Source organism: Coregonus clupeaformis, chromosome 29, assembly GCF_020615455.1.
Source record: "Coregonus clupeaformis isolate EN_2021a chromosome 29, ASM2061545v1, whole genome shotgun sequence".
In the NCBI taxonomy this organism is placed as follows: domain Eukaryota; kingdom Metazoa; phylum Chordata; class Actinopteri; order Salmoniformes; family Salmonidae; genus Coregonus; species Coregonus clupeaformis.
In genome coordinates, this window is record NC_059220.1 from 57,549,264 (window position 1) to 57,565,514 (window position 16,251).

Consider the following 16,251-nt stretch of genomic DNA (forward strand, 5'->3'; position numbering starts at 1 on the left):
GTCTCAGGATTGTAAGTTGGTGGTTGAGGATATCCCTCTGGTGGTGCGGGGGCTGTGCTTTGGCAGAGTGGGTGGGGTTATATCCTTCCTGTTTGGCCCTGTCCGGGGTTTCTTCGGATGGGGCCACAGTGTCTCCGGACCGCTCCTGTCTCAGCCTCCAGTATTTATGCTGCAGTAGTTTATGTGTCGGGGGGCTGGGGTTAGTTGGTTATACCTGGAGTACTTCTCCTGTCTTATCCAGTGTCCTGTGTGAATTTAAGTATGCTCTCTCTAATTCTCTCGTTCTCTCTTTCTCTCTGAGAACCTGAGCCCTAGGACCATACGTCAGGACTACCGGGCATGCTGACACCTTGCTGTCCCCAGTCCGCCTGGCCTTGCTGCTATTCCAGTTTCAACTGTTCTGCCTGCGGTTACGAAACCCCTACCTGTCCCAGACCTGCTGTTTTCAACTCTTAATGATCGGCTATGAAAAGCCAACTGAGAGACCTGAGCCCTAGGACCATACGTCGGGACTACCGGCCGTGGTGACTCCTTGCTGTCCCCAGTCCGCCTGGCCTTGCTGCTATTCCAGTTTCAACTGTTCTGCCTGCGGTTATGGAACCCCTACCTGTCCCAGACCTGCTGTTTTCAACTCTTAATGATCGGCTATGAAAAGCCAACTGAGATTTATTCCTGATTATTATTTGACCATGCTTGTCACTTATGAACATTTTTGAACATCTTGGCATGGTTCTGTTATAATCTCCACCCGGCACAGCCAGAAGAGGACTGGCCACCCCTCATAGCCTGGTTCCTCTCTAGGTTTCTTCCTAGGTTTTGGCCTTTCTAGGGAGTTTTTCCTAGCCACCGTGCTTCTACACCTGCATTACTAGCTGTTTGGGGTTTTAGGCTGGGTTTCTGTACAGCACTTCGAGATATTAGCTGATGTAAGAAGGGCTATATAAAATAAAATTGATTGAAAATTGATTGATGATAGAGATTTTGAATATATATATATTTTTATAATTAAAATGAATTGATATGCATTCTATTAAATATCATTCAGACTAAATAAAACAAAGGATGAAAACACAAAACCTCAGACCGTTCCCCTTCATCACTTTGCTACTCTTCATTGTCTCATTCTATTGGTGCGGGTCGGGAGCAGCCATAGAAATACATTCTCATTCTAATTTTTAATGGGAGCAGCTCTCTCCTCATGTGCTTTCAGTGTTTGAGACATACAGAAAAAGTTCTACATGAGACCACTCTAATATAAAAGCCCACCAGTATTTCAAATCACATTGGATGACATGACTCTCTGTAGACATAACTTCACAGCCTATTCCCATGAGAACACTGAGAGACAGATTATAAATTCATCCCCGGACCTATTCCATAAAGAGGATTAGGAACTGTCAAATCAGTGTAAATGGTTAACATTCTACTGATTACCATGGGAGAAAAAAAAAAATGCATACACAAGGCATTGCAATTAAGTATTGGGACATAACGCATCATTTTAAACAAGTACATTTTAGTCAAATTAATACTGGATATTAAAATGGGATTTTACCCCATAGTTTGTAAATTAATTTCCATGAGGTTGTGATGAGCGAAGTGGGATTGTTCCAAGCTAAAGCCGTGACCGGGGGCGTATATATTTACACTCATAGAACAAAGAGCCCTATAATCTATACAAAGCACACAACAATACCCGTGAATAAAGAGTCTTGTAGAAAAAGGGAAAAGCAATTTTTCTAATTCTGTTAATTTCACTTCCAAGCAATTAAAACGAGGTGGAGATAATGCTTGGAAACAATCACTGCCTGACAAAAGTGTTTCTGTCTTTGTAAATGAAACATCTTTAGGCTAATTTCGACTGTAATGGTTCACTGTAATTTCAGATAAAATTAACACAGTTAGATTTGGACCTTAATAAAAAAATTGAGGAAAGAAAAAAGATCGATCCCAAACACAATATTTTTTTGAATTATGTGGCTCAAGCTTTGGTTGATATAATTTTCAGTATCTGTGAGGACATTTTCATACAATTAATTTTCCTTTAATCATAATTGTACAAAGAGTCTTCTCTGTATAAAATTCAAATTATATTTTGTGTTTAAAATGTTAGTTTGAATTATGATTTCCTTCCTCATTAGTGTTCTGGTTTAATGAATCAATCGCCGCATCACTGCTTTCAGACATCAAATGGTGCGGAAAAAGTTGTAAGTTTTGCCTCTTTTATCTACTAAGAAATATTATATTTTTCCCTCTTCAGGATAGTTGGAAGAAAGGATAGTACAGGCTACTTGATAAGCATTGTACCATCCGACTTTATTTGCACTTTTCAAAGTTATAACCAATAATTGTTTAAGACTCGCTGACTAAATGGATATCAGAATTTGACTGAACAAATCAAAGAAAATAAATTACTTTGTTAACCAATCATATTAGGTACATTACCTAACTGAAAAACAACCCAGGAATGTATCACACAATACAGAGTTGTAGCTTAGTATGATTTGAGGAGCAGGTGTCTGGAATGTCAATCAAAAAAGTTTTGAACCACTGAATACCTGCATGTGAGAGACCAGTAGTATATGACCTGCACTGATGTCATAAGCCAGATTCTGAAATAAGTCTCAAGCCATTCATGTGTGCTTTCACACAGAGACACACACACATACTAACCTGCATGCATCTGTGACACAGAATATTGTTAATCTTAAGTACATGAGTGAAAAAGAGAGAGAGAAGGGGAAAGAACTCAGAGCAGCCTCCAACTCCATCTGCCACTCTAAGGCAGCATAGAACAAAGTGCTGAGCTGATGAAGGCAGAGGAGATACTGCTTTATTAACTCGCCGTCCACATCAAACCAGTGTGCTCAGCAGCGGTGATTAAACACAGAGACAACACATCAAACCTCAACAAGCCTGATTAAACAGCCACCACGCCTCGCCAGCTCTTACACTAATAACCGTCTTACAAAACAGTAAAACTAGAAGAGAAGCACTACTTGTATCAGACAATCAGAGATTTGTGAGAAAGAAGAAAACCTTAAAGGAGGATATTTAGTAAGTAAGTAAGAGTGGCCCCTTTGGTATGTACTCTTGAGGAGGGAACTGGGCTACCTGATCGAGTCACATGCTGAAGAGGAGCATCTTATTGATCAGAGTAAAGGGAATAACGAACAAAATATAATTTGAACTTCAGTTCCCCAAGAGGGTTCAAAGCCCATTTCAATGATCAGTATTCAGCTTTCGTTATACTGTGCAAAGAATTCAGTCCATGCGATCAGATTGATTTCTCTAATTTGATATCTAGTTGGGAAAAAAAAAAAGTTTTATTTCATCCGAGGCAATGATGACTTCATTGATTACTCCGCAAATGACAAATATCTAGCAAAACATATCAAATTTTCAACAGATCTGAAATCCTGGTGACGTTACTGATCCCTCTGCAGATCTACAAATCTCCTGCAATGATGGTTAAGTACTCTACTGACCGACAGATGACGGACCAGGGTGCAGTGAGGTGACGGGTGCCAGAGGTACCACGTGACTGTTGTCACCACAGTCCCTGACGTAGCCGATAAGCCTAAGGACTCTCACTGCCCTGCCAGCAGATGAGTGGCAGGGACTCACTGATGATCATACCACTCCCTGGCTGCCTCACCAGACCGCAGTGAAGACCCAGGCCCACATACAGTGGGGAGAACAAGTATTTGATACACTGCCGATTTTGCAGGTTTTCCTACTTACAAAGCATGTAGAGGTCTGTAATTTTTATCATAGGTACACTTCAACTGTGAGAGACTGAATCTAAAACAAAATTCCAGAAAATCACATTGTATGATTTTTAAGTAATTCATTTGCATTTTATTGCATGACATAAGTATTTGATACATCAGAAAAGCAGAATTTAATATTTGGTACAGAAACCTTTGTTTGCAATTACAGAGATCATACGTTTCCTGAAGGTCTTGACCAGGTTTGCACACACTGCAGCAGGGATTTTGGCCCACTCCTCCATACAGACCTTCTCCAGATCCTTCAGATTTCGGGGCTGTCGCTGGGCAATACGGACTTTCAGCTCCCTCCAAAGATTTTCTATTGGGTTCAGGTCTGGAGACTGGCTAGGCCACTCCAGGACCTTGAGATGCTTCTTACGGAGCCACTCCTTAGTTGCCCTGGCTTTGTTCTCCCCACTGTAGATGCTAGAGAGGATCCACAGCCGAGTGGGAAGTCACACACTTTATAATGCCTGTACATGGGCATGATTGGGAAATCTGTATGGTTGGTACACTACATACTTTTCTTACCATAAACACAAGTTTATTGTAGAATGTTGGGTTTGTGGAACAGAAAATAAGTCATCCACATTTTAGTGGCTGCATCTCATGTCATAGAAGAGTTTGTGGTCATACGCACATCCTTAAAAATGTAGGTGCTGGACTAATAAAGTAAACATGAACAGAAAGGCCCGCACACTGAATATGCTCCCAATTTACCACCTTTATTGACAATGTTTCGATCCAACACGGCTCTTCGCCAGGTCAAGCAGACTAATTGATCTCATTCCCAAATAAATACACATTTCACCCCACATGATCATTACGCATACGACACATATTCAATAATCAGCGAGGTACATGTAGGCATCAAGGATTAAATATACAAATCGGGCCGAGTTGAAACCTAGACAACATTAAGAGAATATTAAGTTGAAAACTGTTAGAATATCCGCCCACAAGACCATCACGCGCAGGACGCGTGGTGTCATAGATATAATTACACATTACCTACTTCAAAACAACTTGTGTACCTCTGATATTCTGGTATCCATAATTAGGTTACATAGCCATTATAGAAAATGTATAAAAAATATACTGATATACAATATGACCAGACCTGGATGGCAAGACAAATCAACGCAACATATTTATCTAAGAAATGGACAGATGTCAAACTATTGGTTAAGACCTTTTGGTGACATAGTAGACAAAATGTGAATCCAATATAACTTTGTTTTCAATAATAAATTATCAATGTCTCCCCCCTACTAGGACCCTTAACATGTTTGATACCAATGTATCTCAGAGAGCTGATGTTGTGACGAGCCTCATGTTATTCCATCACTTTATAAATAAGTACCATATCTGTGAGCAGAACTGTCTGTCAAACAACTGTTAAATACAACCAGACTAAAAACAGCCAGAAAATATATGCAGACAGATACACTACCGGTCAAAAGTTTTAGAACACCTACTTATTCAGGGTTTTTTCTTAATTTTTTACTATTTTCTACATTGTAGAATAATAGTGAAGAAATCAAAACTATGAAATAACACATATGGAATCATGTAGTAACCAAAGAAGTGTTAAACAAATCAAAATATGTTTTATATTTGAGATTCTTCAAAGTAACCACCCTTTGCCTTGATAACAGCTTTGCACACTCTTGGCATTCTCTTAACCAGCTTCATGAGGTAGTCACCTGGAATGCATTTCAATTAACAGGTGTGCCTTCTTAAAAGTTCATTTGTGTAATTTATTTCCTTCTTAATGTGTTTGAGCCAATCCGTTTTGTTGTGACAAGGTAGGGGCGGGGGAGGGGGGGGTATACAGAAGATAGCCTTATTTGGCAAGAACAGTTCAAATAAGCAAAGAGAAACGACATCATTACTTTAAGACATGAAGGTCAGTCAATACGGAAATATTCAAGAATTTTGAAAGTTTCTTCAAGTGCAGTCGCAAACACCATCAAGTGCTATGATGAAACTGTCTCTCATGAGAACCACCACAGGAATGGAAGACCCAGAGTTACCTCTGCTGCAGAGGATAAGGTCATTAGAGTTACCAGCCTCAGAAATTGCAGCCCAAATAAATGCTTCACAGAGTTCAAGTAACATACATCTCAACATCAACTGTTCAGGGGAGACTGTGTGAATCAGGCCTTCATGGTCGATTTTGCTGCAAAGAAACCACTACTAAAGGACACCAATAAGAAGAAGAGACTTGGTGGTGGAAATTTGTCCTTTGGCCTGGAGTCCAAATTTGAGATTTTTGGTTCCAACCGCCGTGTCTTTGTGAGACGCGTGTGGGTGAACGGATTATCTCCGCATGTGTATTTCCCACCGTAAAGCATGGAGGAGGTGGTGTTATGGTGTGGTGGTGCTTTGCTGGTGACACTGTCTGTGATTTATTTAGAATTCAAGGCACAGTTAACCAGCATGGCTACCACAGCATTCTGCAGCGATACGCCATCCCATCTGTTTTGGGCTTAGTGGGACTATCATTTGTTTTTCAACAGGACAATGACCCAACACCCCAGGCTGTGTAAGGGCTCTTTTACCAAGAAGAAGCATGATGGAGTGCTGCATCAGATGACCTGGCCTCCACAATCCCCCAACCTCAACCAAATTGAGATGGTTTGGGATGAGTCGGACGGCAGAGTGAAGGAAAAGCAGCCAACAAGTGCTCAGCATATGTGGGAACTCCTTCAAGACTGTTGGAAAAGCATTCAAGGTGAAGCTGGTTGAGAGAATGCCAAGAGTGTGCAAAGCTGTCATCAAGGCAAAGGGTGGCTATTTGAAGAATCTCAAATATAAAATATATTTTGATTTGTTTACTACATGATTCCATATGTGTTATTTCATAGTTTTGATGTCTTCACTATTATTCTACAATGTAGACAATAGTAAAAATAAAGAAAAACCCTTGAATGAGTAGGTGTTCTAAAACTTTTAACCGCTAGTGTATGAGATTTATAGCCTGCAACTAAATAGAAAAATATATCCACATAAAATGTCTGTCAACGCCATCAGTGAAATCATACGAATGAGTGATTACAATATTTATGATAATGAGTGTGATTATAATATGATGATAATGTGTGGCAATGATATTTATGTGCACAGGGCATTGGAGCACTTCAAACAGGGCCTGCCTGCTCCCGAATGTGGACGTGACAGCAGGACGTCAAACATCAAACAGTCAAATCCCCGGACAGAGCACTGAGGTACAGACGCTTTGACAAACACTCCCCCCTTTTCCTTTACACCTCCCTAAACTAAATCTCTCTCCCACTTTCTCCCTAACCCTCTTTTCCCTTTACTACATCCCTCGCTCCATCCTATAATCATCATCCCCCCATTTATCCCCTTTTCACCCTGCCATCTCCCTTTTATTGTCTTGCTCTCCCTCTTTCTTCCTCTCCCTCCCTCTCTCTCTACCTCTACCCCCACTTCCCTCTCCCTCTGAAAAAACGCTGTGACTGGGAGCGTCACTCTGTGCGGATAGCTGGGAGCCGTTCCCGGTTATCGGCTCCTGCAGACTCTCTCTGCTGGTCTGATCTGTCTCCTCTTCATTAAGCAAATACGCCGACGTGGAAATGAAAACATAATAGCTATTTGATTTCCAGCGAGATATTTTGCATATTGGTTCGGAGCTGATAGTGGAATTTCATCAAGTCTTTTTTTCTTCATGCTTTAAAAACTGAATTACTGAGCTGGGCGGCTTCAGCAGGATTTCTTTACATTGCTGGGAAGAGCAAAAAAATAAAAGAGTCCCCAGGAAGACTACTTAAACGATTAAATATCCCCCATTCCCCTTTTTCTCCTTTTGATAACACAGAAGAAATTTAAAGAATTCACAGTGCTTTAGGTTCACTACACTAATCAGAGATAGGACAGAGAAAATTAACTCCTTAATGAGCAGGAGCTGTCTCTCTGATAATGGTCCAGGGGAGATGACAGGGTGGGACACGATGGGAAGAATGAACCGAAAGAAAGAGAAGGGGAAGAGGGAAGGAAAATAGGAAGTAGTCAGTAACATGGGGGGGGATCAGCTTCCCCCCTGCCTGGATATTGCTCTGTGGGCCCTGAGAGGGCAGTTGTGATGGTAGATAGTGATAGCACCATGGTTACCCACTGCCCAGCATTGCCATAGTGATGGATGGTCCAGTGCAGGTATATCCTTCATGGCCCCATGAGAGAAAAACTACCCCTGCAAGGGGAGATCAACAAACCTCTTCACACCAATCTATCAGATAACCCCACCTCTCAAGACGATATTTCTGCTGGGCTAAAATAAATCTTCCTCTTGTTTTCCATGTTGGAACATGGTGTTTTTAGCCCTGATAGGGTCCACTCATACACACTATACAGCATTACATTCACAATGACATTCTCACTTTTTCATCGAGCTATACTACACACTAACACAGAATTTGGGGCGAGATACAAGAGTCGAGATTGTGTAACACTTTATGGGCAGCGGGGGGGGAAGACACTCATTATACCAACTACCCCTTATACCTTGAGATATATTCCCCCACATCAATGGCATCAAACCGGCATTGTGTGCACCAAGACACAATGAATGGTGAGGTATAACAAAATATCCTGTGATGGCAAGGAAATTACACAAGATTTCATCACCTATGTTTGGGTGTAGAATACAGATCATCATCAGAGGATTTGCATTTGTCAATCAACTTCACACAGCTTAAATTCTGGTATGTAACATATTCAAGAGCATAGTAACATCTAGCTGTGTGACCTAGCTATGACCTGGTGACCTCTCAACCATACAGGGTTTTCATTTATTTGGCTGTCCTTGTTCATCTACTTATAATAACAGTAACTGTTGAAACATTAACAGTCATCAAAACAGCAACATCTAACAGTAATGTTCAACAGGTTTAAAATGTGTATTATAAATGACATTGTATTATCATAATGAGGCTTTTATATTACCAGTGCAGCATATGCTCCCTCTAGGATATGTTGAATAATGTCCCTTCCCTCCCTAGACACACATCACAACGGTTCCTCCTTGGCACCTCATCAAACACTCTCCTGGTGAAAGATGGTCATTATTATCAAGACCATGATCAAATCAAATTAAATGTATTTGTCACATGCGCCAAATACAAAAGGTGTAGACTTTACCGTGAAATGCTTACTTACGAGCCCTTTCCCAACAATGTAGAGTTAAGAAACAATAAAAAATTAGTAAATTAAAAAAGGAAATAGTAACACAATCAAATAACAATAATGAGGCTATATACAAAGGAGTACAGGTACCAAGTCAATTTGCAGGGGTATGAGGTAATTTAGGTAATATGTACATGTAGGTAGGGGTAAAATTGACTAGGCAATCAGGATAGACAATAAACAGCGTAGCAGCAGCGTATGTGAAGAGTGTGAAAGTGTATCTATGTGTGATTGTGTGTGTGTGTGTGGCATCAATATGCATGTGTGTGTGTGTGTTTTGTGTGTGTGTGTGCGAGTGTGATACTATCTCATAGAGGTTATATACGTAGGAGGAGGTCTGAGCCTATGATCCCCTGCTGATTTTGTACGTTTGCCCACTGACAAAGAAATGATCAGTCTATAATTTTAATGGTAGGTTTATTTGAACAGTGAGAGACAGAATAACAACAACAAAATCCAGAAATACGCATGTCAAAAATGTTATAAATTGATTTGCATGTTAATGAGGGAAATAAGTATTTGACCCCTCTGCAAAACATGACTTAGTACTTGGTGGCAAAACCCTTGTTGGCAATCACAGAGGTCAGACGTTTCTTGTAGTTGGCCACCAGGTTTGCACACATCTCAGGAGGGATTTTGTCCCACTCCTCTTTGCAGATCTTCTCCAAGCCATTAAGGTTTCAAGGCTGACGTTTGGCAACTCCAACCTTCAGCTCACTCCACAGATTTTCTATGGGATTAAGGTCTGGAGACTGGCTAGGCCACTCCAGGACCTTAATGTGCTTCTTCTTGAGCCACTCCTTTGTTGCCTTGGCCGTGTGTTTTGGGTCATTGTCATGCTGGAATACCCATCCACGACCCATTTTCAATGCCCTGGCTGAGGGAAGGAGGTTCTCACCTAAAATTTGACGGTACATGACCCCGTCCATCGTCCCTTTGATGCGGTGAAGTTGTCCTGTCCCCTTAGCAGAAAAACACCCCCAAAGCATAATGTTTCCACCTCCATGTTTGACGGTGGGGATGGTGTTCTTGGGGGTCATAGGCAGCATTCCTCCTCCTCCAAACACGGCGAGTTGAGTTGATGCCAAAGAGCTCCATTTTGGTCTCATCTGACCACAACACTTTCACCCAGTTCTCCTCTGAATCATTCAGATGTTCATTGGCAAACTTCAGAAGGGCATGTATATGTGCTTTCTTGAGCAGGGGGACCTTGCAGGCGTTGCAGGGTCCCCCTTTCAGTCCTTCACGGCGTAGTGTGTTCCCAATTGTTTTCTTGGTGACTATGGTCCCAGCTGCCTTGAGATCATTGACAAGATCCTCCCGTGTAGTTCTGGGCTGATTCCTCACCGTTTTCATGATCATTGCAACTCCATGAGGTGAGATCTTGCATGGAGCCCCAGGCCGAGGGAGATTGACAGTTCTTTTGTGTTTCTTCCATTTTTGAATAATCGCACCAACTGTTGTCACCTTCTCACCAAGCTGCTTGGCGATGGTCTTGTAGCCCATTCCAGCCTTGTGTAGGTCTACAATCTTGTCCCTGACATCCTTGGAGAGCTCTTTGGTCTTGGCCATGGTGGAGAGTTTGGAATCTGATTGATTGATTGCTTCTGTGGACAGGTGTCTTTTATACAGGTAACAAAAAGACATCTGGGAGCCAGAAATCTTTCTGATTGAGAGGGGGTCAAATACCTATTTCCCTCATTTTTTACATGCGTTTTTCTGGATTTTGTTGTTGTTATTCTGTCTCTCACTGTTCAAATAAACCTACCATTAAAATTATAGACTGCTCATGTCTTTGTCAGTGGGCAAACGTACAAAATCAGCAGGGGATCAAATACTTTTTTCCGTCACTGTAGTATATCTGAACAAAAAAGTGGATAGAATTACATTTGTACAGATATAGATTAATAGGATGGACTTAACTAGAATACAGTATATAACTATGAAATGGGTAAAAAAAAGTGTGTCAACATTATTAAAAAGTGACCAGTGTTCCATTATAGTCCTTAGTATAGAAGAATGAGGTAGGAAAAGAGCGTCTGCTAAATGACTAAACATTTTAAAAATGTAGGTAGTGACTCTGGGGACTATAGCGTCCAGCTGAGGGTCTGTATGTTGAAGCCAAGTTAACAGCTTGCTGAGCCCATTGAAAAGAGACGCGTCTATTAGAATCAGAATGGGCATTATTATCGGCATCACTAGGGGGTTGTAAAGGGGTCACTATCCTCTCGCTCACTCACACATGAACACAAGGTCAGTGGATCTCAAGTTTGACTGTTATTTTACAAAATCGAAACCATATTACAACAATCTCTCTACACTAGTCTGGAAGGATAAATATCATGACATTGTTGCATATTCTTTATCAGACTTTCACATGATATATAGGAAGTGTCCTTGAGCACTGATGAGAATATTCACACACATTTTCATAGAAGGGTTGTGAAGGGAATTTATTCACAAAGGGATGTAAGATCTTAGGGCCAAATTCCTAACTTGGCTTGGCTCCTAAAATGGCCTTTTACGCCAATTACACTCATGCTTAAGTGAATCTACACAGGTCTGAATGGTTCATAGACTAACTTTTAGCTTGGTGCAGTCTTTCTCTGTGCTATCCATTTACAGTGCAACACATTTACATTTACATTTTAGTCATTTAGCAGACGCTCTTATCCAGAGCGACTTACAGGACCACTACAAGCATGGAACTGGAGGTGCAAACAATGGAATAAATCTGAGTGAGTCAAGTAGAGTTGAGAATGTGACTATAACATTTTAAATAAACACAAATTGCACAGTTTGGAATGATGTAGTCATTAATATTGCAACATTTTTATATCGGATATTGTCGGATCCAGGCACCTCCTCCTCCTAAGTCTCTCTCTCCTCCTCTCTCTTTGTCTGAATTACCGCGGCCTTCGGTTGGCCGTCTTATCTGAGCGTTGACCCTGAGGCCTTGGCTTAACTCTCCAACCAGAGGGCCCTACAACCATCGCCACTGCTCCGATAGACAAACACTTCCACAGATGTTTCTGCTAGCACGAGAGACCAAACACATCCCCGACCCAGAGAAAACAGACAACACAGCCCAGATCTGGATCACCAAAACAAGTAAATGTGCAGAGGCTGCTGGGAAGCTAGAGAGAAAGTGACCCCCAGTGAACGTGGTGGGGGATAGTGTTTAGACTAGACTGATACAGCCCTGATAGGAGATGATTAGAGGCCTCGACTCATGGCCTAGCTGCTTATACACACTAAATACTTTACCCAGGCCATTGGATCACTGTGATCTATCTATCCTTGGATATCCAAATTGTTCTGGCTTGCATTTTTTTTTACTATTAGGGTGTAGATCAGCTTTAATATTGCAGATAGATTGTAACTTCCATTAATGTAATTGTCTGCATCACTTCCAATCCCACATATGTTTTTTTTCTCGCAAATAAATAAATATATATATATATATATATATATACACACACACATATACATACATATACACACATACACACATATATATATATTGTGATGTCACGAGAGGCTACACAGCTTTCAGCGGGATTGCTCAAGTAGTGCAAGGAGACCAGGTTCAACCAAAACAAGGATTTTATTAAAGGTCTTGGGAAACTAACGAAAGTATAACACAATTCTGTTCTCTGGTGGCTCTTTAAGGGTTAACAGTTCAGGGATGTCTCTTCCACATCCAAAATCATAACTCTCCCTCGCTCAAATAACTTTTCCCCAGTCTTACTGTATTCCACGTTGCAGCTAGTGGCCAACCCAGCAAAACGTCCTTCCAAATGTCCCACACGTATTTCCACAGGTGCATATATCCAAAGGTGAGTATTTCCCAAAGGTAAGTATCTCCAAATCCTTATATTCCTCATGGAAGTGGACGTGCAGCACTCTTGTCCTCCAGAGAGCCCACGTTGGAGACTGTGTCTCTTCACCCCCCACACACTCCCTCAGTGTGTCTCTTCCCTTCCCAAACCTTCAGCTCATCAGCTCCTCATTTGTTTCAGCTGCGTGGGAAGATTGGCCATAGAGGGGTGGAGTTCCCGACCATACCAGCAGATGGAGCCATAGCTGTCTGGGTTTGCAGCCACCTCAGGGGGATGTAACGTCCCTCCAGGACACAGCCTCTCGTGACATCACAATATATATATATATATATATATATATATACACACACACACACACATATACATACATATACACATACATCACCTATACAGTGGGGAAAAAATGATTTAGTCAGCCACCAATTGTGCAAGTTCTCCCACTTAAAAAGATGAGAGGCCTGTACTTTTCATCATAGGTACACGTCAACTATGACAGACAAATTGAGGAAAAAAAATCCAGAAAATCACATTGTAGGATTTTTAATGAATTTATTTGCAAATTATGGTGGAAAATAAATATTTGGTCACCTACAAACAAGCAAGATTGCTGGCTCTCACAGACCTGTAACTTCTTCTTTAAGAGGCTCCTCTGTCCTCCACTCGTTACCTGTATTAATGGCACCTGTTTGAACTTGTTATCAGTATAAAAGACACCTGTCCACAACCTCAAACAGTCACACTCCAAACTCCACTATGGCCAAGACCAAAGAGCTGTCAAAGGACACCAGAAACAAAATTGTAGACCTGCACCAGGCTGGGAAGACTGAATCTGCAATAGGTAAGCAGCTTGGTTTGAAGAAATCAACTGTGGGAGCAATTATTAGGAAATGGAAGACATACAAGACCACTGATAATCTCCCTCGATCTGGGGCTCCACGCAAGATCTCACCCCGTGGGGTCAAAATGATCACAAGAACGGTGAGCAAAAATCCCAGAACCTGCAGAGAGCTGGGACCAAAGTAACAAAGCCTACCATCAGTAACGCACTACGCCGCCAGGGACTCAAATCCTGCAGTGTCAGACGTGTCCCCCTGCTTAAGCCAGTACATGTCCAGGCCCGTCTGAAGTTTGCTAGAGTGCATTTGGATGATCCAGAAGAGGATTGGGAGAATGTCATATGGTCAGATGAAACCAAAATTGAACTTTTTGGTAAAAACTCAACTCGTCGTGTTTGGAGGACAAAGAATGCTGAGTTGCATCCAAAGAACACCATACCTACTGTGAAGCATGGGGGTGGAAACATCTTCCTTTGGGCTGTTTTTCTGCAAAGGGACCAGGACGACTGATCCGTGTAAAGGAAAGAATGAATGTGGCCATGTATCGTGAGATTTTGAGTGAAAACCTCCTTCCATCAGCAAGGGCATTGAAGATGAAACGTGGCTGGGTCTTTCAGCATGACAATGATCCCAAACACACCGCCCGGGCAACGAAGGAGTGGCTTCGTAAGAAGCATTTCAAGGTCCTGGAGTGGCTGGAGATCTACATGGAGGAATTGGCCAAAATACCAGCAACAGTGTGTGAAAACCTTGTGAAGACTTACAGAAAACGTTTGACCTGTGTCATTGCCAACAAAGGGTATATAACAAAGTATTGAGAAACTTTTGTTATTGACCAAATACTTATTTTCCACCATAATTTGCAAATAAATTCATTAAAAATCCTACAATGTGATTTGTGGTCCTCTGTAGCTCAATTGGTAGAGCATGGCGCTTGTAACGCCAGGGTAGTGGGTTCGATCCCCGGGACCACCCATACGTAAAAATGTATGCGCACATGACTGTAAGTCGCTTTGGATAAAAGCGTCTGCTAAATGGCATATTATTATCATTATTTATTTTCTGGATTTTTTTTTCACATTTGTCTGTCATAGTTGACGTGTAACTATGATGAAAATTACAGGCCTTTCTCATCTTTTTAAGTGGGAGAACTTGCAAAATTGGTGGCTGACTAAATACTTTTCCCCCCCACTGTACATGTAGTGTATATGTATGTATGTGTCCATAATATAGTTATTATGGACACAGTATGCTTTACATTAGTTATCTTGTTGTTATTAGTTGTTGTTAGTTGTTATTAGTCCCATCCTTCAGCTCCATTCAACACCTCCCATCTATTTCTTAACACCATCCATATTGGATTTCTATTTGCCATATATTTTAACTGTACTGTGATGTTTTACAAAAGTTCTGAACCTTTCTATTCTCATTGTTTCTACAGATTGTAAATTGAAAATAAACATTTTTGCTAAAAGTATTATTATATTATTGATCGATTGACTATGACTTTTCAGATCACCCAGTAGTGCCATCTGCAGAGTCAGCTCCAGGTAAATATTGCAATCCTTTAGCCATTCCTGGACCTGTGTCCAAAAACAAGCTACAAATGGACAGTACCAAAACAAATGATCTAATCATTCTGTCTCTTCGCAGCAAAATCTGCAGAGCTGGGAAGATTTTATCAATTAGTATATTTGAGTTTAACAACAATATTTGTTGCAATATTTGTTCTGTAGTTTCTGGAGGATTAAATTGAAATTGCAACCAACTTTCTATGGCTTGTTTTAGAAATAGTGAAATTTGGGGGATTATTTCCTTTTCAAATAACTGAAAGTGAGAGGTTGTAATCTGAATAAAGGGAAAAAGGCCATTCTTGAACATTGGGTGAGGCAATCTGTGATGAGGTGGTGATGAAGGAGTCAGCCGCAGCAGGGTAAATCACAGAATAACAGGCTTTAATCAGCAAAATACAGGTTTACGCAGAAATGCGTCAAACACACTCCAGGGCACAAAACAGGCGCACTGGAAAATACAAGGCACACGGGAAGAATACTCCCGTCGATACACAATACACGAGCTCCACCGAGCTTCACTAACCTCCACAAACAAACAATCACCCACACAGACAAGGAAGTAGAGGGAACACTTATACCATGACTAATGAGGGAATAAGGACCAGGTGAGTGGGATTGAAGACAAGACAAATGGAGTGATGATAAATGGATCGGCAGTAGCTAGTAAGCCGGTGACGCCGAATGCCGAAACCTGCCCGAACAAGGAGGGGAGGCAGCCTCTGCGAAAGTCGTGACAGTACCCCCCCTTGACGCGCGGCTCCAGGAGCGCGCCGACCCCAGCCTCGGGGACGGCCAGGAGGACGCGGAGCAGGGCGAGCCTGATGGCGGTGGTGGAAATCCCGTAACATGGAGGGATCGAGGTTATCCCTCACCGGGAACCAGCACCGTTCCTCCGGACCGTACACCCCTCCCACTCCACGAGGTACTGAAGGCCCCCCACCCGACGCCTCGAATCCAGGATGGACCGGACAGAGTACGCCGGGGCCCCCTCGATGTCCAGAGGAGGTGGAGGGACCTC

The 16,251-nt window shown here is 41.8% G+C and overlaps 1 protein-coding gene across 1 annotated transcript in view; it reads right to left on the reverse strand.

The window, feature by feature from the left end:
- zfpm1 (zinc finger protein, FOG family member 1) overlaps positions 1 to 16,251 on the reverse strand; it is a 95,445-nt gene that overhangs the window by 48,753 nt on the left and 30,441 nt on the right. The gene's annotated exons all lie outside the window — the stretch shown is intronic.